At 48.7% G+C, this 25859-nt stretch overlaps 1 long non-coding RNA gene across 1 annotated transcript in view; it reads right to left on the reverse strand.

The window, feature by feature from the left end:
* Positions 1-11636: 11636 nt before the first annotated feature.
* The window catches only part of LOC130370838 (uncharacterized), a 69959-nt gene continuing 55736 nt past the window's right edge, over positions 11637-25859 (reverse strand). Inside the window, exons 2-4 of the long non-coding RNA XR_008893112.1 lie at positions 13085-13292; positions 12836-12960; positions 11637-11893 (exon numbers count right to left, since the gene is read on the reverse strand). This is a non-coding gene — a long non-coding RNA (uncharacterized LOC130370838). The remainder of the gene's footprint in view (positions 11894-12835; positions 12961-13084; positions 13293-25859) is intronic.

The raw sequence follows: 25859 nt of genomic DNA on the forward strand, positions 1-25859 counted from the left end.
GAAAAGCAACTCAATATATAAAACACAATCCATACGTCCCTCCCCCCTCCTCCCCCGGTGCCCCCCCTCCTTCCCCGGTGCCTCCCTTCCTAAAAAAATGTACAGGCGACGCGTGTGTTCACCAACCCACGCAGGCGTTCGCCCCGTTCCATCAACAAGCTGTGAACATCCCGTAAAGAAGCACTTGAAGGGCTTGGACCCCCTGGTGCGTTCTCTTCAAAAAGAACCTCCTACACCCCCCCACACACCCCCCCACCCTACCTCCACCGTCTGTCAATCTCCTACCTGCAGAGACTCACTCTTCTCATCTCCCAGCTGCCAGGTCGACCTTACTCTTTAATGTATACTGTGTGTGTGTGTGTGTGTGTGTGTGTGTGTGTGTGTGTGTGTGTGTGTGTGTGTGTGTGTGTGTGTGTGTGTGTGTGCAGCGAGGGGCCAATGCGGGAAAGCAGTCGGAGGATGAAGGTGAAGACTATGGACGTGCGTTGTGGGATCCCTGGGTGGACTTGCGTCGCCACGGGGGTGTGAGAGACAAGCTTAAACATGCAGGTGTTCCGCAGCGGGTCAAACGCAGTGCGACCTCCGTCTCCCCACCGAGCCTCGGACCCAGTTATCAACCTGATGGAGGAGACGCCCGCGGACGCACACACACACACACACACACACACACACACACACACACACACACACACACACACACACACACACGCCAGCGGAGCTGACAAACCCCTTCCTGGATTTATGTGGCGCGGTTGGCACGCCAACGGCCCATCGCACTACTAAAAAACGGGGGAGAAAACACATAAAGTGACGGTGTGGTGTACAACGGATGGCAGGGAGGGGGACGGAGGGGTGAACAACAGCAACAACACACAATCTACAGGAGTGATGCTTGCTCCGTTCCTGAAGAAGAAACACACACTCCATTCCCAGAACGAAGCTCGGCAATAAGTCTCAGGTTCATAAAGTTGTCATCGGTTTGACCCCCTTTTTTGGGGGGTTCCCTGAGGGTAAAAGAGAGGAGCCACAGTAGGGAAGGAGAGTAAAGGAGAGGAGTGTAAAGGAAAGGAGAGTAAAGGAGATGAGTGGAAAGGAAGGGAGTGTAAAGGGAAGGAGTGTAAAGGGAAGGAGTGTAAAGGGAAGGAGTGTAAAGGGAAGGAGTGTAAAGGGAAGGAGTGTAAAGTAAAGGAGTGTAAAGGAGAGGGCCAAGGTAGATAAGGGGTGAAAAGGAAAGGAGTGTTAAGGAGAGGAGCCACGTAAGGGAAGGAGAGTAAAGGAGAGGAGAGTAAAGGGAAGGGGGAAGGTAGGGAAGGACAGTAAAGGAAAGGAGAGGAGAGTAAAGGAGAGGAGCCAAGGGAGGGGAAGGAGAGTAAAGGAAAGGAGAGTAAAGAAGAGAAGTTTAAAGGAAAGGAGTGTAAAGGAAAGGGCTGTACAGGAGAAGAGCCAAGATAGGGAAGGAGAGTAGAATAGAGGACTTAGAAGAAAAGGAGGGTAAAGGAGAGGAGCCACGGTATGGAAGGAGAGGAAAGGATAGGAGTGTTAAGGAAAGGAGACGCGTTAGGGAAGTAGAGTACAGGAGAGGGAGCTGTGAGGGACAGAGAAACGGAAGAGAAATGACTCGTCAGCGTTATCTTTTTGTGTTTCTACAGCTTCGATTTTTTTCCCCCTCTCCCGCGAAGGTCACCGTGAGACGCGCGGTCCTGCCACTCATATTTATTCCCCTCTTGTTTCCCCCTCACGCTTCACCCTGAGTCCTCAGCACACGCAGACGACGAGCCGCGACGCTCCTGCACCGCCGGTACCATAGACCCCGCTAATTAGTATTTCATCGTTAAAGTTGAATTCATTGGGTACTGTGTGCCTGGAGTCCGGAAGCTATATGTTGTGCGTCTCGTTGTTCACAAGGTGTATTAAGCGCATCTTAGCAATGGCTTAAGCAATTATAATACGCGGAAACAAGCTCTTGTGGACGACAAGACAAACATTCTTTTTTACTTTGGCATGTGGAACCATTGCAATTGGCCGTAACAAAACAACAAATCAACACAAAATACTACTGTGGTCATTCGTTAGTAGTGAAATCGTATCACGGCCCATTAACTACAGAACATTTTTTTTATGTACATAGCACATACACAAACACACACCCACACACACACACACACCCACGCAAACGGGCGTTCTATACAATGAAGCCAATTAGAGATGCAAGGCGTCGACTTCCAGGAGTCGCTTTCCCGCTCATTCTCCATTTGCAATTTAATTGTTATTTTCTCCCCCAGCTTCTCTGTGTTTTCTGCCTCAATTAGCTCGACGATTGGAAGCACAACTAAGGGAGGACTCTGTCTGAGAGGGGGGGCTCATGTAAAATGGATGCCAGAGAAGGCGGCACGGCACAGCGATGGCATCTGTTTTCGTCAAAACTCGTTTCAATCGTCCCACTGAGTGGAACAATTAGGAGGGCCGGGGAGGGAGGTGGGGGGGGGGGGGGAGGGAGGCAGGGGGGGAGAGCGGGGGAGGGAGGGAGGCTCATAGGGAGACGCTTTCCCTCCCGCTTTCTTCCCTCTAAATGTCGGTTCCTTGTAGTCCCCGTCCATTATACACAAATTTATATATATATATATTTATATCCTTCCCTCTTAGTATTTGTTAGTTGTAAGCCCGGTTCGTTATATATATATCGTTATCGTCCACAATACTGGCGCTTAGACGACAGAGGGTACCACAATGAGTTGGGAATGATGTTAAAAAGCCACGTTTGATCTAGCATCAGAGTTTTCTAATGCCTATTTCCAACCACCATGCCTGAAGCCTTAATAAAATCTAAATAAATGCATACCAATAAACGTTAATAACAAATACAGAACCCCGCACCGCCAATTGTGTTATCAGCAAAATGTAACTCTGGATAATTTTCAGAACGTTCTTAAGCAAAGTTTAAATATGCAATATTCAAAGTTTGGGAGGAAAGGAATTGTGGGTAACTTCACCTTCACATCATCCAAACAGCATATTGGCATAGGTTGATGTAGCAAGGCCTGAACACAATATACACTCGGAGCGCAAACACGCACGCATGCACAGGAACACACGCACACAGACACACACACACACACACACACACACACACACACAAGGATACGGCCGTAGCACTTGTACACTGGAGACAGAAAGAGATAGTAATTTAGTCCTTAACCTGAAGAGTTAAGGGAATATGAGACATCCCATTTTACAAAGCCACAAATCATGTACACACACACACACACACACACACACACACAGGCAAACACACACACTCCTTGGCAGGAACACACACGCAGTCTGAGATAATGGTGTGACCGTGAGCACTGCTTCTGTAACCCTGAACACCGAGGTTCCACGGAGACGGTGTGTTATCAGCGGTCCGAACACGACACACTGGGGAGCAAAGCCACCAGCACACACGCGGCAAGCCTTGAAATACTCAGTGTGTGTGTGTGTGTGTGGGTGTGTGTGTGTGTGTGTTTGTGTGTGCCTGTGTGTGTGTGTGCCTGTGTGTGTGTGTGTGTGTGTGTGTGTGTGTGTGTGTGTGTGTGTGTGTGTGTGTGTGCGTGTGTCCTGTGGGAGAGGTGAAAAGCGAGGGGTGGTATATAGGCTCCAGGAGAGCTCTATGATGAAGTGTAAAATACAGATGGAACACATAATAGAAAAAACAATAAAGAGAGAGAGAGCGAAAGCGCGAGAGAACGAGAGAGAAAGAGCGGGAGTAAGAGCGGAGCGAGAGAGAGAGAGAGAGAGAGAGAGAGAGAGAGAGAGAGAGAGAGAGAGAGAGAGAGAGAGAGAGAGAGTACTGTGAGCGGAGTCGAGAGAACCATCTCGGACCAAAATTCAATCTACGCCGTGTGGCGCAAAGGGATGGATGCGTGATGCTTGCCCCCCCCTTCCACCCCGACCTGCCCCCCCGAACCCCTTTGTTGCAACCACACACACACACACACACACGCACACACACACACGCAGTTATTGATCTGCGGCATGCGCAAGCTAGTTACTCTGAGCGGTGAGAGGCGTGAAGCAGTGTGTGATGCCGTCTGCGTCCCCGCCCGGGTGCAGTCTCGCCGGCCGATGTTAAATCACCTGATGAAGCGAGTTACATGGCTAATGTCTATTTGTGAAGCTGTGAAATCTGTCGTATTTTCCACCCCGCCGTCCTCTCTGTCTGGTCGCCCTCCCCAGCCCGAGGTGACCACTTTCACTCTCTGATCTCCTCCTTCACGGCTCTTGCTGGCATTTCTGTGCATTTGTGACTTTCTGGACTTGCCGGCACACAAACTGAGGCCAGGAAATGACGTGCGTGTGTGTGTGTGTGTGTGTGTGTGTGTGTGTGTGTGTGTGTGTGTGTGTGTGTGTGTGTGTGTGTGTGTGTGTGTGTGTGTGTGTGTGTGTGTGTGTGTGTGAATGAGTGAGTGAGTGAGTGAGAGAGAGAAAGACAGCGAGAGAGAGACAGCGAGAGAGGGAGCGAGAGAGGGAGCGAGAGAGCGAGAGCTAGAGTAAGAGAGAGGGGAAGAGAGAGAGAAAGAAAGAGAGCGCGAGAGAGAGAGAGAAAGATGGAGAGTGAGAGAGGGAGCGAGAATGAGAGCGAGAGAGCTGGGGAGCTAGAGCGAGAGAGAGAGCGAGAGCCAGAGTCGGTGGGGGGGTTATGAGATCTCACCGGGGGGCCACTCTGCAGCTACACCCTTCAACACATCCCCGTGACAGAATGCAGATGACTGCGGTACCGATGTGCTAGCGCGCTAGGGTGCTAGGATACTAGGAGGTTAGCGGGCTAGGACGCTTGAGAACCCGAAGGATACCAAGCAAAATGAAAGATTGGAACAACTCCAGACGTGGCTCCGCTTGTTCTGACAAGCCACACAACCGCAGCAGAGATCCAACGTTACAATCCTTAAAGAGTTTGGGAATGGTTGGCTTGCTTTCAACACTGCCACTAAACCAGTCCGCCATGAAGCCGGCATTGTTTTGATCCCAGACAGATGCATGCTGGGAAAACACCCCAGTCCCCATACATGAGTCAGACTCTTAGCGCGAGGCGAAAGTGGGTCAACAAGTTCAGTGTAGTGTCACGCAGAGCGAAGGACATCACTTTCTTTGGCTGTTGTTATCAGGGGGGGGGGGACAATGGATGGCAATGAGTGGCACTACCAACAAGTTCAGTACATCCGTGAGCTGTAGCCAAGCTCTGCCTGGTAGTGCACGGCCGCCACAGACAGTGTTGGTAGCTTATTCTCTAAAACTCTGAGTTTATTTTCTCTTCTGCAAGCGTGTCCTGTGGGTGAACTCCTTTTGTGAATTTTTTTTTTTTTTAAAGTGAAGCAAGTACAGAGACATAAATATCACAAATATGTTCAATTTAATTCTTGAATATGTCACCCTGGGAACTATTTATATGGTTTCTGTTAAATGTATTTATTGGACTTTTTGAAAGCAATGTGTTGAGCTTCTCATTTCAAATAAAAAATGGTTTCTAAAAATAAATAGTGAAATTCATTTTATATACAATTGTGAAATAGGGAACTCTTCCAATGGAAACTAAAGGTACAATGGGAAATACAAGCACTTGGAAGCACTTGCATTTCCCATAAAACATGTATTTAGGTTTTAAACATAGGATAGCTGTTGGTGTTAATATTTAAAAGGCTTTTGAAATCCAACAAAAGCTGTGATCTGGTTGGAAAAGTCAGAGATCAGTGCCCAGCGAGTCAAAGTTGAAATAAATTGAACTTTGAGTTCAGCATCAAGGTAGAGAACACACTGGCCACACTGAGGCCGAATACTCCATGTTTTGACTGCCGAGTGGCTGTTGGGACACTAGCAGGGACCAATTCAGGGGAATTCAGGGGACATAAGTCATCCAAACAAATGATCATTTAATTCATTCATCCAGGAGGGCAGTACAATGCAGAAAAGTAGAGAGGCTGAGGCACTGTGTAGAGTGAAGTCTCTCTCTCTCTCTCTCTCTCTCTCTCGCCCTCTCTCGCCCTCTCTCGCCCTCTCTCTCGCCCTCTCTCTCGCCCTCTCTCTCTCTCTCTACAAAAAAGAGCACCTGGTCACGACTGTAAACCGCCTCCACCCTCCTATCACGCACACTTTGCATTGCAAAAATTAGTATGCACGCACGCACACACGCAGACACACACGCGACAATTTACTTCACATAAATAGTATGTACATGCTCTCACACATACTCACTTTTCACACTCATCTCTTTGCACAAGTCTCAAGCACACATACACACACACACACACACACACACACACACACCCTTTGCTTCCAATCTGCCCTGATCTGGCTAACTGGTAGCATCTGGACAGTGGGTTTCCCACTGTTTGGCCATCAGGGGAAGACCGATGAGCTCTTCATTTTTTAAAAGCTGTGTCAATATTCTTCCCCTCCAGTTTTATTCGGCTCTCGGTCTTCAACAGGAGACACGAGGAGGTATGAATGGCTAAGGAGCAGGGCTGTCTGGTGTGTGTGTGTGTGTGTGTGTGTGTGTGTGTGTGTGTGTGTGTGTGTGTGTGTGTGTGTGTTTATGAAACCCATACGGTTTCATACAGGTCCATCACTGGACCTGTAGTGTGTGTTCACATGCCTTTCCCTGCCATGAACAATAGTTATACAAATTACAACTTCACTGTGCTGATTGTTTCTTCATAATCTTTCTGAGGCAGATTGGTAAAATGCTTGTACAAATTTGGAAACACACGATTACCGCCCTGGTGAGATCATCCACTGTTCTCCAGTGGATGATGAAACGTGTGGGTGAAGAGCGGAGACAAATCGGTCTCTCGGTTCATCACACCCTGCCCAGGAGCTGCTCACGTTAAGGAGGGGGAACGAGTGAAGGATGGAAGGAGAGAAGAATGGAGAGGTGTGGCCTACCTGTTGGAAGCTGACAGCTCACGTTGGCACGGAAATGCTGTGCTCTTCCTGGATGTGGACTTGGGTTCCTCTTCCTCCTGGAATCTTCTGAGGCTTGCTTGTTAGCGGGGTTCAAGAGAGACGTCCCCTTTAGACCCTCAGCAGGCCTCTATCTGCAGGGAGAGAGAGGCATAGACAGAGAGAGAGAGTGAGACATAGAGAGAGAGAGAGTGAGACATAGACAGAGAGAGAGAGACAGATGGGGAGGGAGGAAGAGGGTTGCTTAAAGACTCTTCAGGGATTTCCAGCAGGTTCCTGGGTGCTTCCGAATAAAATCTCTCCGACCTCATGGGAGGGATGCCTTTCAATAATATGCAGCGATTCTTGTCCAAGCACGAACGCGCACACACACACACACACACACACACACACACACACACACACACACACACACACACACACACACACACACACACACACACACACACACACACACACACACTGAAAGCATGGAGAACAGGCGACCAGTGTCAATCTTGTTTTTCTCGTTCATTTTGTCCTCTAAGGTCAACGGAGGACTATTCCTGTTTTGTCTATGTTTTTATTTTTCCCCATGATGTCATGTTCGGCACTTAGATATTTACAGACACTGCGCACACACCTCACTAGTACACTCGCTCAAAACACACACCCACGCCTTACCAACCACTAATGGTTGGTAGCTGAGCTCCACAAGAATAGAAGTTCGTCTTTCAGACACGGTTTCACACCGAGATCCCCCCCCCCCCCCCCCGCATCCCCCCTCACTGTTTTCCTACATCCTGTACAGAGCATTGTTTTCTGCGCATGCAGAGAACATAAACTGAAGCAGAGCAGAACATCTGAGAAGCCTGGAGGCATAACATCCACTCCTCTCTTTCCCTCCTCTGCCGTCTCCGGTTCTCTCTCTCTCTCTCTCTCTCTCTCTCTCTCTCTCTCTCTCTCTCTCTCTCTCTCTCTCTCTCTCTCTCTCTCTCTCTCTCTCTCTCTCTCTCTCTCTCTCTCTCTCTCTCTCTCTCTCTCTCTCTCTCTCTCTCTCTCTCTCTCTCCTCCTTCCCCCTCTGCTCCATTTGGAGAAGGATATCCCCACCTGACCCCCTATCTCTACCTCTTCATCAATACTCCCCCCCCCCCCCCCCCCCAAACTACATCCTCATCCCCCTCATCTATGCAGCGAGTATCTGGGTGGTTGTGGAGTGTGTGTGGCTGATGGCTGGTTTAGGCGGCCTCACCCAGCCCCAGAGTGCAATCAGTCCGACTCGGGCCAGGTGAGGCTGCTTGGACATCAGCCGTCATCCACTCCTCGCACAATAGTAGTCTAGATGAGAGGATCCGGATAAAACCCCGCTATCTCTCCCTCGTCAGGCGGTTACTTCCAACTCGTATGACTTATTGTGTCCAATTCTTCCCCTAATCAGGCGCTCCCTCTTCCTCTCTCTCTCGCGCCCTCCCCCCCTCTCTCCCTCCCTCCCCCTATCCCACTCTTTGAAATTGATTAGTGCCGGCCAACTTCTGAAATACATGAAACTATCGGGATTGAAGCCCTGAAATAGCACTTTCATATCAAATGAAACGAAAAGACGTGTTACACTCCGAAATTGAGTGTTACGCAACAGAAGATTTTTTATTGTTCTATTTCAGCTTGTAGTGTCCCAGCAGAGGAAGGCAGTAGAGAGAAGCTGGGAAGATGCATGGATGCCGAGATGATCAGCTGCCAACCATCTCTCCCAACACAGACTGATCAGATGACCCAGTTCAACATATATGAGAGAGAGAGAGAGAGAGAGAGAGAGAGAGAGAGAGAGAGAGAGAGAGAGAGAGAGAGAGAGAGAGAGAGAGCAGAGAGAGAGCAGAGAGAGAGCAGAGACGGAGACGGAGACTGAGAAAATACACAACAGACCAAAAGGAAAGAGTGGAGCTTGATGGGAGCATTTGGGTTTACGAGCGGAAGGAAGTGTCTCAAAATATAATACATTAAAATAGATGAAGTCACGGTGGGGGCAGGATTGGGTAAAAAGGAGGAGGGAACAGAGAGACAGACACCATAGACAGAATGGGAGGAGAACAAGAAGAAAAGCCGATTCCGTCTTGGGGGGGGGGGGGAGGGGGGGAACACCTTTTTCGTTCTGTGTGAGGTTTAATTATGTATCCGTCTGCCACGCAGAAGCCTGGAGCGACTCCTGCCAATAATACATATCAAAATAAATACAACCAGAGGAAACCTTCATCCAACTACAAAACCCAGGATCCACTGGCAGCAGATTTGGAGACTATAAGCAACACTCCGGGGTGCGCCAGACAAAACAATGTGGCATTGTTGTTCTTTTCCAGCTGTTCTCGTCGCTGTTCTCGTTAGCAGGATTCCGTTAAACGGCACTAATTACACTTGGCGCGCGTCTGAGCGCATTGAAGTCCACGCGGGCAACGTGAAGTTTGATATGTCGTGGACATGTGGGGGTCCCCTTTCCTCCCGTGGGGGGATGGGATCAGACAGCGTGGTAAATATAGACCGCTGTGTTGTTCCTTATGAACTGAATTTATGTGAGCTACATTAAGCTAACGCACCGATTGATAGAGTTGGACGAGAGTGCCGTTTAGTCTTTTAGAAACAGGATATAAATGGAAAGTAAGTGAACACATCCCGCATGAATCGATTTCAGCATGAAAGCACATTTGAACACCTTTTTTCTCTCTCTCTAAATCCCCACGGATGCATACCGTCTCGCAGCGGGACCGTAGACAGAAGATGCGACCTTCGTGCAGGTGGAAGTGTTTAAATCTTCAGTTGCTGTTGTAGTCTTGTTGTGTACCAGACAGAGGTATTCCCGAAGCACAACCGATAAAACACAGCTCCCGGAACAGCAGACGTGGAAAACAACCGACACATGAAGGACCACAGAAACTCAAACCATGTACTCCTATGTCCTGTGTTAAGAAGTAGTAGTAGGAGTAGTAGTAGTTTTAGTGCAAGGGATGTCCTACCATTCCACACACACTGTACAATTCTTGGATATCATGTTTTCTAAAATTTTCTTGAATTCTAGACTGTGTGTGTGTGTGTGTGTGTGTGTGTGTGTGTGTGTGTGTGTGTGTGTGTGTGTGTGTGTGTGTGTGTGTGTGTGTGTGTGTGTGTGTTTAAGTGAGTATCCCAGGCAGTTAACCTATCTCCCTCCCTGTTAACAAATCATTCTGGTTTCCAAATTGGGCAGAGGGAAATGGAACTGTGCTGTGCTCAGTTTACATGATACAAGTGTGTTTTTAGAGAGCAGGAGAGAGAGAGAGAGAGAGAGAGAGAGAGAATGCGAGAGAGAGAGAATGCGAGAGAGAGAGAATGCGAGAGAGAGAGAATGCGAGAGAGAGAGAGAGAGAGAGAGAGAGAGAGAGAGAGAGAGAGAAGAGAGAGAGAGAGAGAGAGAGAGAGAAAGGACCAGGCAAATTGTGAAAGCGCAACATGGTTAACAATTACCTTCGACAGAGCGAGGCCTGGCCACATTAACATATTAAAAGGAGTGCTCCACTTGAGGACAAAGATAATGATGGGGGGCTCAGAATAGCTCTGTTAAATTAGAGGCCCGTGTGCGTGCACAGAGCACACGTGCACATTTATGCTTGTGTAATAGTAACAGGCGCGGGCCGGCACCGCCACATAAATAATGCACGTGAACACACTGTAAAGACAGCGCCCATGCACGTGCACTTGTGTTCATAAGCAGGCACACACACACACACACACACACACACACACACACACACGGTAAATAAATAGTGGAGTGCACGCGCGTGGACACAGACACCTCAGATACGCAGGAAAAATGTAAGCAATGTGTAATTTCCTTGACAGAAAGGGGCGGTCCCACTCAATCTCGCCGATTAGTTGGTGGGCGGAGCCAGCGGTGAGTAAATCTGCGTGTGTCACTGTAACATATACTCTTTAAAACGCAACCTCTACCGAGCGTTTAAATCTGTATGTCCCTGGAACATATTCGCCTCTCAACAAAACCGCCACAACAAGTTTAAATCTGTATGTCACTGTAACATTCCTATAAACACAACCTCTACCGCATGATTAAATCTGTGTGTCGCATGTGCCGTATTGACTTATAAACACAAACTCTGCCACGTGTTCAGATCTCTGTTTCAATGTAACATCTACTCTGATCTACGAAACCTCTGCCACGTGTCTAAATGTGTGTGTGTGTGTCGCTGCATTTCAAATAACACAACCTCTACTGCAGGGTTAAATCTTTGTGTCACAGAAATGAGACCGGACAAATGCGCAAGGCCGGAATCGACTTCTTGATTCATTCTGACGTTTCTTCCCTCTCAGCCGTTTCCAGGGACGGACCGGGTAGCCTCCGCGTGAGCCAATCAGGAAGCCGGTTGACGATTCCAGAAGTGACTTTCTTCTCTGTTGTGGGTTTGTAAACTGACGTATAAAACAGATGTTGAACACGTCGTCAACCGTGAAATCCATAGACTTTGAGTTGACTTAAAAGTTGAATTTTCTGTTGCTCACTATGTTCCCAAGGATTCCGCCAGTTTATTCATTTCAGGGCCAGACAGCCGGACCCTGAATCCAAGAACTTTTTCAACAAGCGCGCGGGGAATCGAGGTTTGACACGTTGGCCCACTCCGCATAAAAAAAGGTGCTTGGAACGACGAAAACAAAACCCTAACAACACGTGTCAACTTGTGTGAGAATTTATTTCGGCGTGCGCCTGTCCACAATGGACATTTCCCGAGTGTTTACAAGAAGCAATGTACTTCCTAGCAAATCACGTTTTGACTCGTGCCATCCATCTCCAAGCGAGTGGCTGTTGCCGGAGACCAGTCGCTCACTCTGAACAAGGTCATGAAGGGATAGGAGTCTCGTCTATCGGTCCTGAAACAATACACGCCGGGGCTGATGCTGTGCTGGGGAATCCAGGAAATCACCGCCTCAAATTCCACATGGCCCCTGAGGAAATGTCAACAATATTGCAGCATGCCTCGCTGGCATGGAAACACACACACACACACACACACACACACACACACACACACACACACACACACACACACACACACACACACACACACACACACACACACACACACACACACACACACACAAACCTCAATATGACATCACCCTTTCTCAAGAAAAATAAATAGAATTGAGGCTATAAATTGAAATGTCTGTGTGTAAATCTGTGTTAGAGCCTGGGTTTGTGTGTGTGTGTCTTAAGAATGTGTAAGAATGAGCAAGTGTGTGTGAGCATAGGTGTCTGTGTCTGTGTGTGTGTGTGTGTGTGTGTGTGTGTGTGTGTGTGTGTGTGTGTGTGTGTGTGTGTGTGTGTGTGTGTGTGTGTGTGTGTGTGTGTGTGCGCCCGAGAGCATGTGTGTGTGTGTGTGTGAGCATGTGTGTGTGTGTGTGGTAATTGTCAGGGTTTGGCAGGGCAATTAGTTCTATCCCACTGAGCCCCCATCTCGACATGTCTTCTATAGCGCACACACACACAGACACACACATAGACACGCAGTGCCTGACCCTCACACACCCACACCTGTTCACTGGTGTGAGACGGAAGTAACAATCCTGTTCCCCACTGCTTTGGCTCAGAGGAACAAAGGGAGTACTTTCCCAACACACACACACACAGACACACACACATCCACGCACACACACAGGCATGGGCAGATCTTTGCTATAAGCATGTATGGTGTCCTCGCATAACCTCACCCAAAAAACATAATCTGAACACACATCTTCACTCATGCTCGCACACACACACACAAACACACACACACACACACACACTAGCACACACACACACACACACACCGTCGTCGTCCAAACATTTACAGTGATGTATTGTCAATCTCAATGAGTGGAAATGGATAAAGCTTCTTGGCGTACATCCATCACATGAAGACTCATCCACCTGAAGACGTTCATCATGCTGCTGGCTCAGTGGTTCCCAACCTTGGTGTCGGGGGCCCACTTGGGGTCGTCTGATATGCATATGGGGTCACAGTGGAATGCTGAAATATGATATAGGAATCTGATTATCAGATCCGAAGTATTCAAAGCCAGGAGCAAACTACTACCATTCACTGAGTGTGTAGTAAAGCGATGCGATTACGTTTACCGGGACACTGATATTACCGGCAGATGTTGATTGGGTGAAGACTGTTCTTCAGGAGGCACAAATGTGAAAGGCTCGTCTTCCAACGTTTTCAGAGCTGGAAATGGGGTCAGAGGCCGAAAAAGGTTGGGAACCACTGTGCTGCGATCCCCACGGTGGAGAGGAGAGGAGGTGACTCACTGGGGTGCAGAATCAGACAGCTGCATCACTCCCATGTGAATGGCTGTCCTGATTAAAGAAAGATGTGAACACGCCTTTAGCGTCACAACAACAACAACATGAAGCGCAGAGCCGTTTGTTGTCGTTTTTCGATGCCCATGGAATTGGTGTTTCTTTTTGTCGGCATGAAAGGGAAAAGTATCTGTGTGAGACGGCAAAGGAACGTTTCAGCCTCATTTTTGTCAAAGCCGTAGGGTTCATACATAGGGCATAGCCACAACCTCCATTTTGGATGCATAGCAGCAATGCAATCTGAGTGATTATGTATGTTGTTTTGTTTAACGGTCATTGTTTTTTCATTCGTTGGGAAATGATGTGTCATTACCGGGAGACATTGTTGTGTATGAAACTGCCACAGTGTTTGTCAAGCGAGACGCAGCAAAACAACGTTTTCATTAGCCCGGGTTCCGCTGTATTTACTTTGATTTAGGATTTTAACAGTACGACAACTCTCTTGAGTCCACCAGACATGGCGGAGTATCTCCAACTAAAAAAATCCCATGATGCATTCTGATGTACAAGCCCTATGGGCTATCTCCGGCCCCGAACAGGGCAACACAAGTCGGGTTCAAATAACGGGACATGGGGGTAGCGATATTCGTGGTGGTGGTCCTGGTGTTGTTTTGGGGGGATTCTAGTGGAGGTGATGGTGGAGATGGCGGATTTGGTGTGATGGGGATGAGGGTGTGGTAGTGGATGAACTGGTGGTGGCGATGGTGGCAGTGGTGTTGATGATGGTGGATGAGTTGGTGGGGGGGTGTGGTGGTGGTGGTTGAGCTGGTGGTCGTGATGGTAATGGAGGAGACGGTGGTGGTGGTGATGGGTGTGTTGGTGGTTCTGGTGTTGACAGGGAATGTGTTTTTGTTGAGACTCGCCCACTCTCTCAGTGTGTGCTTGTGGCAGTAGGGGGATTCAAGCAGCACATGTTTACATAGCGGTTCGTCCAACCGCCCACACGCACACGCACACACACACACACAAACACGCACACACACAGACACACACAAATAAAGCCTACACAGGGCCAGTATCCCCGTAGAGCGTGCCATGGTTGTTAAAACATGCAGGCCTCTCTTTGTGTGTGTGGATAGGGCTTATATATTCCACGTTATGTATGATGACCCACATGTCGTGTGTGTTATCGGCCGCGTGCTTAAGGCTCAGGAGAACCGGGCTCTCAAGGGTCGGTGGTCCGAATTCTAAACATGTGCCCCCGTATACAAAACGCCTTGCTGCAGCCTTTCACGGCAGCTGAGCGAAGTACGAGCAAACATTGCCCACACGGATGCGCACACACACACACACGCACACACACACACGCAATCCTCCTACAAAAAAAAACAACGTGTTTATCCCACCGACACAGAAATCCAACAGCGGCCCCCTCACAAAGCCTGTCAGAGCCACGACCATGACGGACTTTGGAGATGTTTTGAGTGAAAGCGCAGCGCAGCCCGGCGATGCTAATGTATTCTAATTAGGGGATTGCTTAAGTGACATAGCGCCGCTCCGAGGCAAATGTCGACGTCTCCGCAAAGCAATCTTTCATTTTTGTGCCATGTTATTTTATTTTTTTCCGGTTGTTGGTTGTTGTTGTTGTTGTCGTTGTCATTTCACCCCCACTGTATTTGGCTGTCCTTATTAACACAGCAATTAATCAATTAATGGCACATGCTGACAAACAGGAGTCTCGGGGAGCAATGAAGCCTGGGCTCGCTTGTTCCCCCATTTTGCGCTCTCTCTCTCCCTCCCTCCCTCCCTCCCTCCCTCCCCCCCTCCATATATACTTGTATGATTATTATTTTTTCCACACTCTTTGGCGTCTCCCGTCAACGTCACCGAAGCGCTTATTTTCTATACACTTCTTAAATATTCTTTTTTTAAACCGTTTTTTTTTTTTAACGGCTGTTGTGTTAAGCCTCCTTAGGGAGAAAAAAAAAACATAATAAAATTGCGCAAAAAAGGGGAGCAGCCAAACACGGAGCAGCGGTAATTAGTGGGACTAGATATGGCCGCGACAGCTTCCATGAAACATAAATACACGAGAAATTTAAGATGAAGACAGAAAACAGGAATAATGAAGGAAGACGAGTAGGTCGAGATAAATGAGGGAGAAAAGAGCAGGGATAGGCAAAAAAGAGGATAATCCCCCCCCCCCCCCCCCCCCCCCCCCCCCCCGCTCCCCCATCCACACGCCCACCCCCTTCCACCCAACTATTCATGTCCAGCGAACAAAACAAAAAGCGATCCCCTCCTTTAATCACGTCCTGCTAAAAATATCCCTCTCCCTCCCTGCTTCGGCTGGACGAAGGCGGCACGCACACACACAACCACACACACACACACATACAAACACACACGGCACAAGAATGGGAGTAGAACAAAAAAAGCTGAGGACAGAAAGAAGACAGAAAATGATACAAGGGTGGAAGAGAAAAACGAAGAGGAGGAGGAGGAGGAGAGGGGCAGGAGATTGTTCCAAGTGAAGGGATGCCAGGGTGTGCATGTCAGCGATTCGTTGGCTGGCACGCAGACAGACCCACCCTCCCCCTAAAACCTACCCTCCCTCCCTCTCATCCTTAAACTAGGCGAGGTGATGAGGCACAGTGGAGGAGGAGAAGGAGGAGGAGGAGGAGGCTGGCAAGCAGGGTGTGATGGAGGAGGTGGTAGGTGTGCGTGTGTCTGTATGTGTGTCTGTCTGTCTGTCTGTCTGTATGTGTGTCTGTCTGTCTGAATGTGTGTGTGTGTGTGTGTGTGTGTAAATGTGTCTCTATGCTTGTCTGTCTTTGTGTGTGTGTGTGTGTGTGTGTGTGTGTGTGTGTGTGTGTGTGTGTGTGTGTGTGTGTGTGTGTGTGTGTGTGTGTGTGTGTGTGTGTGTGTGTGTGTGTGTGTGTGTGTGTGTGTGTGTGTATGGCGGGTGGGTGTGGCAGTGCAGAGGGCATCAGAGGTCCTGTTACACACACAGTGCTGCCGGCCTCCTCCGCCCACGGGGAGAGTCTCGGGAACGCCGGATTCGGAACGCCGCTCTGGCACCACAGAGACGACCCGTCTGTCTCTCTGCCTCTCGGCTCGTCTCTCTCTCACCAACACACAGACACATGCCAACACACACACACACACACACACACACACACACACACACACACAAGCCTGTCCGTCCCAGTCATCCCGGGTCCCTGCCCCGTCCTGTCAGCCGCGACATGTCGGAATATTTATCAGCTGGGAAAACAGCTTGTCCTCGTTGCTGCTGTCTGCTCTGCCAGAGGGGGGAGTGGGAGAGGGAGGGGGGGAGAGAGAGAGAGAGAGAGAGAGAGAGAGAGAGAGAGAGAGAGAGAGAGAGAGAAAGAAAGAAAGAGGGAGAGAATGGGAATGACAGAGAGAGATATAGAGGGAGAAAGAATGACAAGGAGAGAGAGTGGGAGAGAGATACAGACAGAAGGTGTGTTCCTGCATGGTTATGAATATTCGCACATGTGTGTTTGTGTGTGTGCGAGCGTGCGTGCCTTAATGTGTGTGCGTGCGTGCATGCGCGCGCGGCATGAGTGTGTGCGTGTGTGCATCTCTTCCCATCTAATCCCTGTTCTGAGCAGAGAGGATCACATGACTGCATGGCAACAAAAGCAGTGAATTTGGTTGTGCCACGACGCAGAAGCCAGAGACACTGTGGGTTGCTATTTATGTCCCTCACATCCAGAAACGAGAAACACAGATTTTTCGGTCCCTCAGTATGCTAACCGTAGCCTGCATGCTAAGTAGTAAACAGCCAAAAAGTGACGTATCAATCTTACAAAGACAAGGGTGGCGGCCGGTAACAAAGTGTTCGAAACACGGCGGTTCTCGTATTCTGCTCTCCCAGAGCATGGCGCGGACGGAGTGCTTTTGGGAGCAAAATAAAACCAAATATCCTCTCTCGTGCAACACACACACAGATTCACAGGAGTGACTTTGCCAAACGGTGACACATTAAAGCGGGAAGCCTCCCGCAGGGTTGCAGGGATATAAAAGCCATGGCGGTATTGATTTCTCGGGGATGATGGGGCGCCGTGGTGTCAGAACACTTACTGCAGCTTTAAAACACTTCAGCATACTTCAAACACCTCCGCCAGGCCTCCGATCTACTAACCCTACCAAACCCTCCACTGTCACCCAGGGCCCCTGCTGCTAACCCTACCAAACCCTCCACTGTCACCCAGGGCCCCTGCTGCTAACGCTACCAAACCCTGTTATACTGTACCCAGGCCTTTTGCTACTAACAAAACCAAACACTCCATAATACTGTCCCCAGGCCTCCTGCTACTAACCCTACCAACCCCTAACTGTCCCCCGGAACTCCTATCTACTAACTCTACCAAACTGTCCTCCAGCCACCTGCCACTCACCATACCAATGCTTAGCACTGGATTAGCTAAAGTTAATTAACAGTTGATTAATGCACCATTATTGTACAGTGTTACCGCTTCACTTGGAGAACATGAAACACACCCTAGGACGAGCGGTAAGGAGGGGCTGGGGGTTTCTGAGGGACATTAAGAACTCTCTCTGTATCAATGCAGGGAATCGACTTCACAACAGTAGCATCCGTGGACCAGTTCCCCCGACCAGGGCAGCCTGCCAGGCCGGCCCGTCTTATCCACTGCCCACTTATCATGTGGGAACTGGCAGCACATCCCGTTGAATCTCAGGGAAGCACGCGCACACACACACACACATGCACGCACATGCACGCACATGCAGGCACAAACGCATGCACAGGCTCACACACGCAAACACATGCATGTGCGCACACAAACAGACACACACAAATGCATGTGTGCGGACACACACACACACACACAAACACACACACACACGTACACGCCAAATTCGGCAAAGCTTATGTCCACCCAGTGAGCAGGTGTTTGGACCTGCTTCCATTGTGCTCAGGACCTGTTGGCGTGTGGGGCCCCCTCAGTCATCCCTCACACAGGCCCTCCGCACTTCACTCACACGTGGCACCGCCCGGTGGGTTCCCCCCCCCCTCGTCAAGCCTTTGGCTCGGCCCGTAATGTTCCGCATATTGAAACGTCGGAATGACTGATGAGCCGCTCGGGGGAACAGGCCCATTTCAACACGCCCGGGTTGGCCTGGACACATGTTCCCGAGAATAGCTGCGGCTTTGGCCGTTTGTAGCGACAGTCGGAGACTTCTAATGCCAGGGACTAATCACAGGGTCTCAGACGTGTGCGTCGACGTGGGCGGAGGAGCGATCAACGACGGGAGCGGCAGGTGTGATGTGGTGGGAGTGTGATTCAACCTGCGTTGTATAATGCAATGTATATATATATATATATATATAACTATAAAGATAGACATGGTTTGTCGAATGCGTACGTGCCGAATATGCGATGAAACCGCAGGAGAAGAAAATAGAACGGGAGCAAATTAAGAACCCCTTCTCTTATCCACCCCCCGGCCGTTCTTAAAAAAACTACAAAGAAATACAAAAAAAAGGACAAAAGACGCGACGGCAACAAACCAGCCCCATCAGCGACAGTATCTGTTGTGGTGCTCTCATGTTGCGCCGCCCCGTTGCATGTCCGCAGCCCGCCTGCCGCAAGAGCCCAGCTGACCTGCTTTCCCCGCGCCCCCCCGCCGAGCCCGGGCCCGCCGCAGATGGTCAGGAAGAAGGGGAGTACATCCTCACAAACACACACACACACACACATAAACACACACAAGAGCACGTGTGCACTCCTACACTCGCACATACACACAAACACTCCATCACTCTCTTCAAACACACGCTCCTGCACTCTCTTACACACACAAGCTCCTACACTCTCACCTACACACACACACGCTCCTACACTCTCACCTACACACACACACGCTCCTACACTCTCTTACACACACGCTCCTACACTCTCTCCTACACACACACACGCTCCTACACTCTCTCACACACACGCTCCTACACTCTCACCTACACACACACACGCTCCTACACTCTCTTACACACACAAGCTCCTACACTCTCTCACACACACACGCTCCTACACTCTCACCTACACACACACAAGCTCCTACACTCTCACCTACACACACACACGCTCGTACACTCTATTACACACACATTCTCCTACACTCACACACACACGCTCCTACACTCTCATACACACACACACACACACACACACACACACACACACACACACACACACACACACACACACACACACACACACACACACACACACACACACACACACACACACACACACACACACAAACTCTCTCTTACGCACACACACTCTCTCTCACTCTCTCACTCTCTCACTCACACGCCCAGTTTTGCGGCGTTCACTGCGGGCCCCGCCGGTCGGGGAGGGGCCCGTCCCGAGGGCCGATGCTCATGTGGGTGTTGGTGGAACGGCGATATTAAAGCATGTATAAGGTAAAGGTGGAAGGTGCAAGATATATATTGATAAGATATTTACATATATTAAGATATAAATAATATTACGATTATTCATATAGGAGTTAAAAAGTATTTTATTTATATTGTTTTATGAAAGTATAGAAATGAAGGGAAAGGGAAAGAACACAAATCTGCTTATGTGCGTGCATATGCAAATGTTTATAAGAACAGTCAAGAACTACAGTATATGTACAGATATATTGAATAAGTCTGCTGGAAGGGCAAGAGATATTAAGGGGGGGGGGCTGGATTAGAGGTTTGATTGTAAAGAGAGAGATGAGGGAGTTGATTCAGTTGAGGAAGGGGGGGGGGGGGTACAGAACACATCCATACTAAAATGGATACGCACCAAAACAAAACACAAGCATGGCAGCGCGAGTTGGGGCAACCTTTAAAAAAAAAAAAAAAAAACTGAAAGAGTCCAACTTGATCTGCGCTATCATTTGATATCAGCCTGCAGGAAATGTTGCGGCTGCTGATTCCTGTTCAGCATCTCTGTGCTCCGGTTTAAAAATACAACACTTATCTAATTCTAGACAACGTCAGGCGCTGGTGGACGTGTCAGAGAGAGAGGGTGATTGAGCTTTGATTTAAAAGGGATAGCGCTAAGAGATCACACATGGAGCGGCGGTGAGGGGTCGCAATGCATCCCGGCCTGACGTCGCATTAAATAGACTTTATTAAGCGGCAAATTCACACACACACACACACACACAAACACACACACACATATATATATACACACACACAGCCACACACTTACACACAAACGTTACGCATTTTTTAATTCTTTCAGTTTATCTATAGAGTTTACTTTTATGAAACATTAAAAGCATTCAAATAATAAAATACTTTACATTAAATATGCAGAGTATGAAGTCTCAACCTCAACCTCTCCATTTTAAAAATGAATGTATATATATAGATAATATATATACATATATATATATATATATATATATATACACACATATATATACATACATCTATATATATACACATATATATATATACACATATATATACATATATATATATACACATATATATATATATATAACTATAAAATTAAAAACGTTACACTTTTAATACACATCAAAACAGAAAGTAAGGGTCTTGTTTAACTTTACAGACATAACATGTTTTATCATCATGGCCATTTAGGGTTAATCTGTTTGGTGTGCTGACTTATACAGCTGGTCGGTGCACACACAAAAAAGACATAAAACAAAAGAATACAATAAAAAACAACCAGCCTCAGATGTGAGCGAGCCACCTCGCCCATTCCTCCCAGCCAACAGAAACAGCTCTGTGAGCGCATATGCTATGGAACATTAAGCTGTTTCTTGAACAGGTTCTGAGGGTAGGCACTTTTTTTATTTTTTTCCTCAACAGATTATTCACAGATGATCAATTTTATGATCTCCTGAAGAGCGGTATTTTTTTAATCACGGTTCATTATACAATCCCCAGTCAGACAGGGGTTCCCTGAAGACGTGTGTACGTCCTCTAATAGATAAGTACTTGTGAGTGGTTTGGGGGGGGGAAGCGTGAGTTCACCTATTCCAGATGGCACAACTTTTGATATGGCTTCAAAGGACGACACCGCGTCATTATGCAGCGCACAACACACAACGACAACAGCAACAACAGCAGCCTGGGTATGTGCTGCTTTCACACCGCTACACACTCATGCGCACGGGTGGGTGCGCACGCATGCATACACACACACACACACACAGGCACGCGGTCACACACAAACACACTGTCACACACACACACACACACTCACACAGAGTCACAAATGCCCCCGCACACACATACACACACACACCAGTTATACTCTCTCGCTATCTCCAGGTAGCTGAGGCAGCAGTGTCTCGTCCCCCCCCCGTGGGCCTTCACAATGTCCTTTAATACAAACGACCAGCGTGAAAACCAACTAAACACCGCCTCCCACGTGGGCTGCCCAGGTGGGCACTCCCGCGGAAAAGGTTCTCACACAGGGGGGGGGGGGGGAGCTTGTTCAGGCGAGGTCCAATCAGAGCAGAGTGTTGACCTAGAACAACCTCCAGTCAAGCGTATTGCCTCCAAGCAAGCTACGGAATGGGCCGATACACAACCGCCACCCATCCACACACACACACACACACACACACACACACACACACACACACACACACACACACACACACACACACACACACACACACACACACACACACACACACACACACACACACACACACACACACACACACACACACACACCCATCATCCACTTTGCAGAGACACATTCCATCTGGACCACTTGGGTTACTCTAGACGCTGCTTTTTTAATTGTTCCATAATGAGTTCATAAGGAAATGCACGGCCGTAAAGTGAACCTTGAACACACTTGGGGGGGTGGGGGGGGGGGGGGGGGGGGGGGGGTCGAGGGGTGAATGGGGAGTCTCAAATCTCCGAGGATGAAATAAAGATCATTCCTAGAGACTCTTCCATCCCTAATGGTGTTTTATTAACATGTGTTTACTGAGTAGTGGCGTCCGTCCTCCATCCGTTGGCCCTCATTCCATTCCAGCCCTGGACGACGTCCAGTCTGTCTGGGAGAGGACATCTCGGAGCTGCGCAGTAAACGACCACCGAGCAGCTGCCACCAAATGGCCACTAATGAACTCTAAAGATGACCTCCAGCACCAAGCGGAGGGGAGAAGAGGACGGACGGCCGGACAGGGGGCCGAACGGGGGGGCCGGGTCAGTCTCCTACCCGGCACACGAAGGTGGTCACCTTGGGACTCTTGTTAGCATGACAGTGCTGCACACACACACACACACACACACACACAAGCACACACACACACACACACACACACTTCTCCATCATGCAATGTCCTCGGGAACTTCCAGGGCGTTACCGCGGTGATATGCGCTGAGCGATGCCATTTCCACCATTTTGAAGAAAAAAAAGAGTTCAACTCAAATAAAGGGCTTTGTGAAGGAGGTGCAGGGCAAGCCTATATCCTGTTCCCGTTGGAGCGTCTCTTCTGGATAGGACCTCTTTTACGTGACCTTTATTTCTCCAGGAAGGTCCCATTGAGATATAATATCTCAGCTTCCATGGAGTCCTGGAAGAAGGCGTCACCCAGGACTCAGCCGAAGGAAAGGGGATCAGAGGGCTACAGCCTGGAGAGAGAGCCGAGAGAGTCGACGTGCACTCAATCTGACCTTCGTCACATTAACATTATTATGGGAAAATATGAAATATTGATGACTAGATAAGGATAGAGAGACACGCCCGAAGCCGTGCGGCCACGAAATACGAATGTTAAAAAAAGCCGTGAGTAAAATAGCATCGGATACTCGAGGGGCGGTGGTCTAAACAACTCAGCACAAGCCCCCGATTCGGAGAAGCACCGCCAGAGCCTTCGGCGAACTTCATTGCAAATTTAAGAAAAACATTGGAGTTTGAAAATTCTCATTACCACCGCGTCGTCAGCTGTGAAAGTATATTCTCTCCTGGAGTACTGCTGCTTTGCCGGGGTGGAGGGTAATGGGCCGACTACCCTGCTATAATCTAGTAGTTGGAATGGCGCATTGCCGGCCATTATGGGAGGTGTTGTAACGACTCAAAGGCAGTGACAAACTAGACACTACTTAACCAATAATACGATACCTCAGTGGAGGCTGTGGGATGTGAAGGTGGGTCGGACAGAAACGGAACGCTTCCGGGGGATAGACAGCGAAACCAGCTTATTTGTAACCCCCCGACGGCTACAGTACGGGCTGAAAGAAGCGGGATTGACGCCCATTAAATGGACGTTTCGAAGCAATTCGGTTAACCTTGCAGCCAAATGTAATGTATTATTACCAACCCCCAAAAAATAAAGTCAATTATGTATAATTCAACTAAAACTAACTCAAACTATGCTCGATAGTGGGATATGTATTAATTAAATACAAATAAATCGCTACAAATATTGCGCCGAGAGCTATGCATGGGTTCAAGGTGAGCATTTCAAACATTGTGGTACTTCATAAATGTAATATTATTGCACACATTCATACGCAAATCTGATTTCATATTCCATCATTCGTATCACCATACCCCACATTATAAATATCTACAGGGGGAATAACAAACTAAGCTCCAAACTGACAACTAAAAGAGTTCTGGCTCCAGTAACGGCTATCGCCAGAAAATATTTCATAAACAGCAGAAGATGGGATAGAGAGGGAGAGAGGTGACCAGATCCAGGAAAAGCCATGACCTACGCAACGAGGCAACATACAGTCAGTCAGTCAATACAATTTAAACAGAGCGTTCCGTCTACCTCCCGCCAGCAGGAAAGACAGTAAAGATAGAGAGATAGGGAGAGAACACACAGACAACCCACCATATACACCGGGCGAGATGAAGGACGGACGATTCGGGGAGAGGACGACAGAGCAGGCAGCGGATAGGAGCACCAGATATGAGGACGAGAAGGCAGAGGAGGAGGAGGAGAACCGGGGAAAGCGAAGGGAGAAGGGGAACGGGGATAATGGGGGGGGGGGGGGGGGGGAAGCATGGAGCTCTGCCAGCGTTGTGGAGACAATTAATGCAGGAGGCAGGGCCAGGCCCTGGGTTCATTAACCCCCCCAGGCGAGACCACGTCTCCTGGGCTGGCGAGGCCCGGGAAAGAGCCCTGCATGCCAAGGAGCTCCGCCACCCCAGCGCTAATGGACTACAGCGCCCCCAGGCTAACCACCAGAACACCGCGCTGGAGCGGGAAAAAGCTCTTAACCATGCTAGCACACATACACAGCAACACACACAAACACACACACACACACACAGCCTAGCTTTCGATACCTGCATGCCCGGTGAAGGCAACAAGCTGATAAACAGTGGGTAGATGCTAGCCGTGTGTTCTGCCCTTCAGTGTGGAAGCCGGGCAGATTGAGGTTTGTTTTCTTATTTCAGAGGAGAGCAGAGTTGCTAAACTGCTTGGTACCTTTCCAGAGGTAAACAATGAATATATGGATGTTATTACAGTGAGATAAGGTTAGCAGCCGCGTGGCACGCATTTATATTAAGGAGTGGGAGGGAAAAACAGCGGATGATAACACACACACACACACACACACACACACACAACAATCAGGGTATTCTGGAAAGCTGGCCTTTGACTCGGCCAGTAGAAGCCAGACAGAATTTTGTGTGTGTGTGTTCCTGTGTGTGTGTGTGTTCCTGTGTGTGTGTGTTCCTGTGTGTGTGTGTGTGTGTGTGTTCCTGTGTGTGTGTGTGTGTGTGTGTGTGTGTGTGTGTGTGTGTGTGTGTGTGTGTGTGTGTGTGTGTGTGTGTGTGTGTGTGTGTGTGTGTGTGTGTGTGTGTGTGTGTGTGTATCTTGCCTCTTGAACAACTCTAATTTGCATCGTTGGGGGCAGACTGGATGTGTAATTGTAATTAGCAGCCATGATTAACCGATCAGCTGAGTGGGTGGAGGGCAGGGGGGGGGGGGGGGGTTAGAGGACACAGGGGAACTACCAAATTACACCCTCCAACAAAGGTGATCCCAGCCATGGCTAACAGTCTGACCCAACATGACTCCCGTCCTCCATCTAGGCGCCATGTTCCGGTCCAAGATGGCTTCTATTTCTCTCGCAATCCCTGTCTCAATGCATTCTTTATGGCAATGCAGCTATGTAGACGTCTGACCTTAGCAATAATGTCATCGGAAACACGTAAGGTGACCTTACAAAATAAAGTGTCGGTTTAAAGGGTTGTGCTAGACGACGGGCACAATATCCAGCCTCCAAACAAAAGCCGCAAGCCTTAATACAAAAATCTGTCGGCTTAATACAAAATTACAAAGTCAAAGTAAATAAATACACGTGATAAGGATTTCAGAAGGCCACAGAACAGCAAGCCAGACGGAGCAAATCAGCTTGCTGAGACTACCTTGCAGACTATTGATGTAGATTTGTCCTATAAAGCCTTCCAAGAAAGTTCTCTGCTAATTGCCAAAGTCATTTAGTAGATTAAATGATAGCAGAAACTTTCAGAAGTTATAAAAAGCTGCTCACAGAATGCAAAGTAACATAAGGTCTCTGGTTTCGTGATACATGGCGTGAAATAA

The sequence above is a fragment of the Gadus chalcogrammus genome, chromosome 18, assembly GCF_026213295.1.
Source record: "Gadus chalcogrammus isolate NIFS_2021 chromosome 18, NIFS_Gcha_1.0, whole genome shotgun sequence".
Classification (NCBI taxonomy): Eukaryota; Metazoa; Chordata; class Actinopteri; order Gadiformes; family Gadidae; genus Gadus; species Gadus chalcogrammus.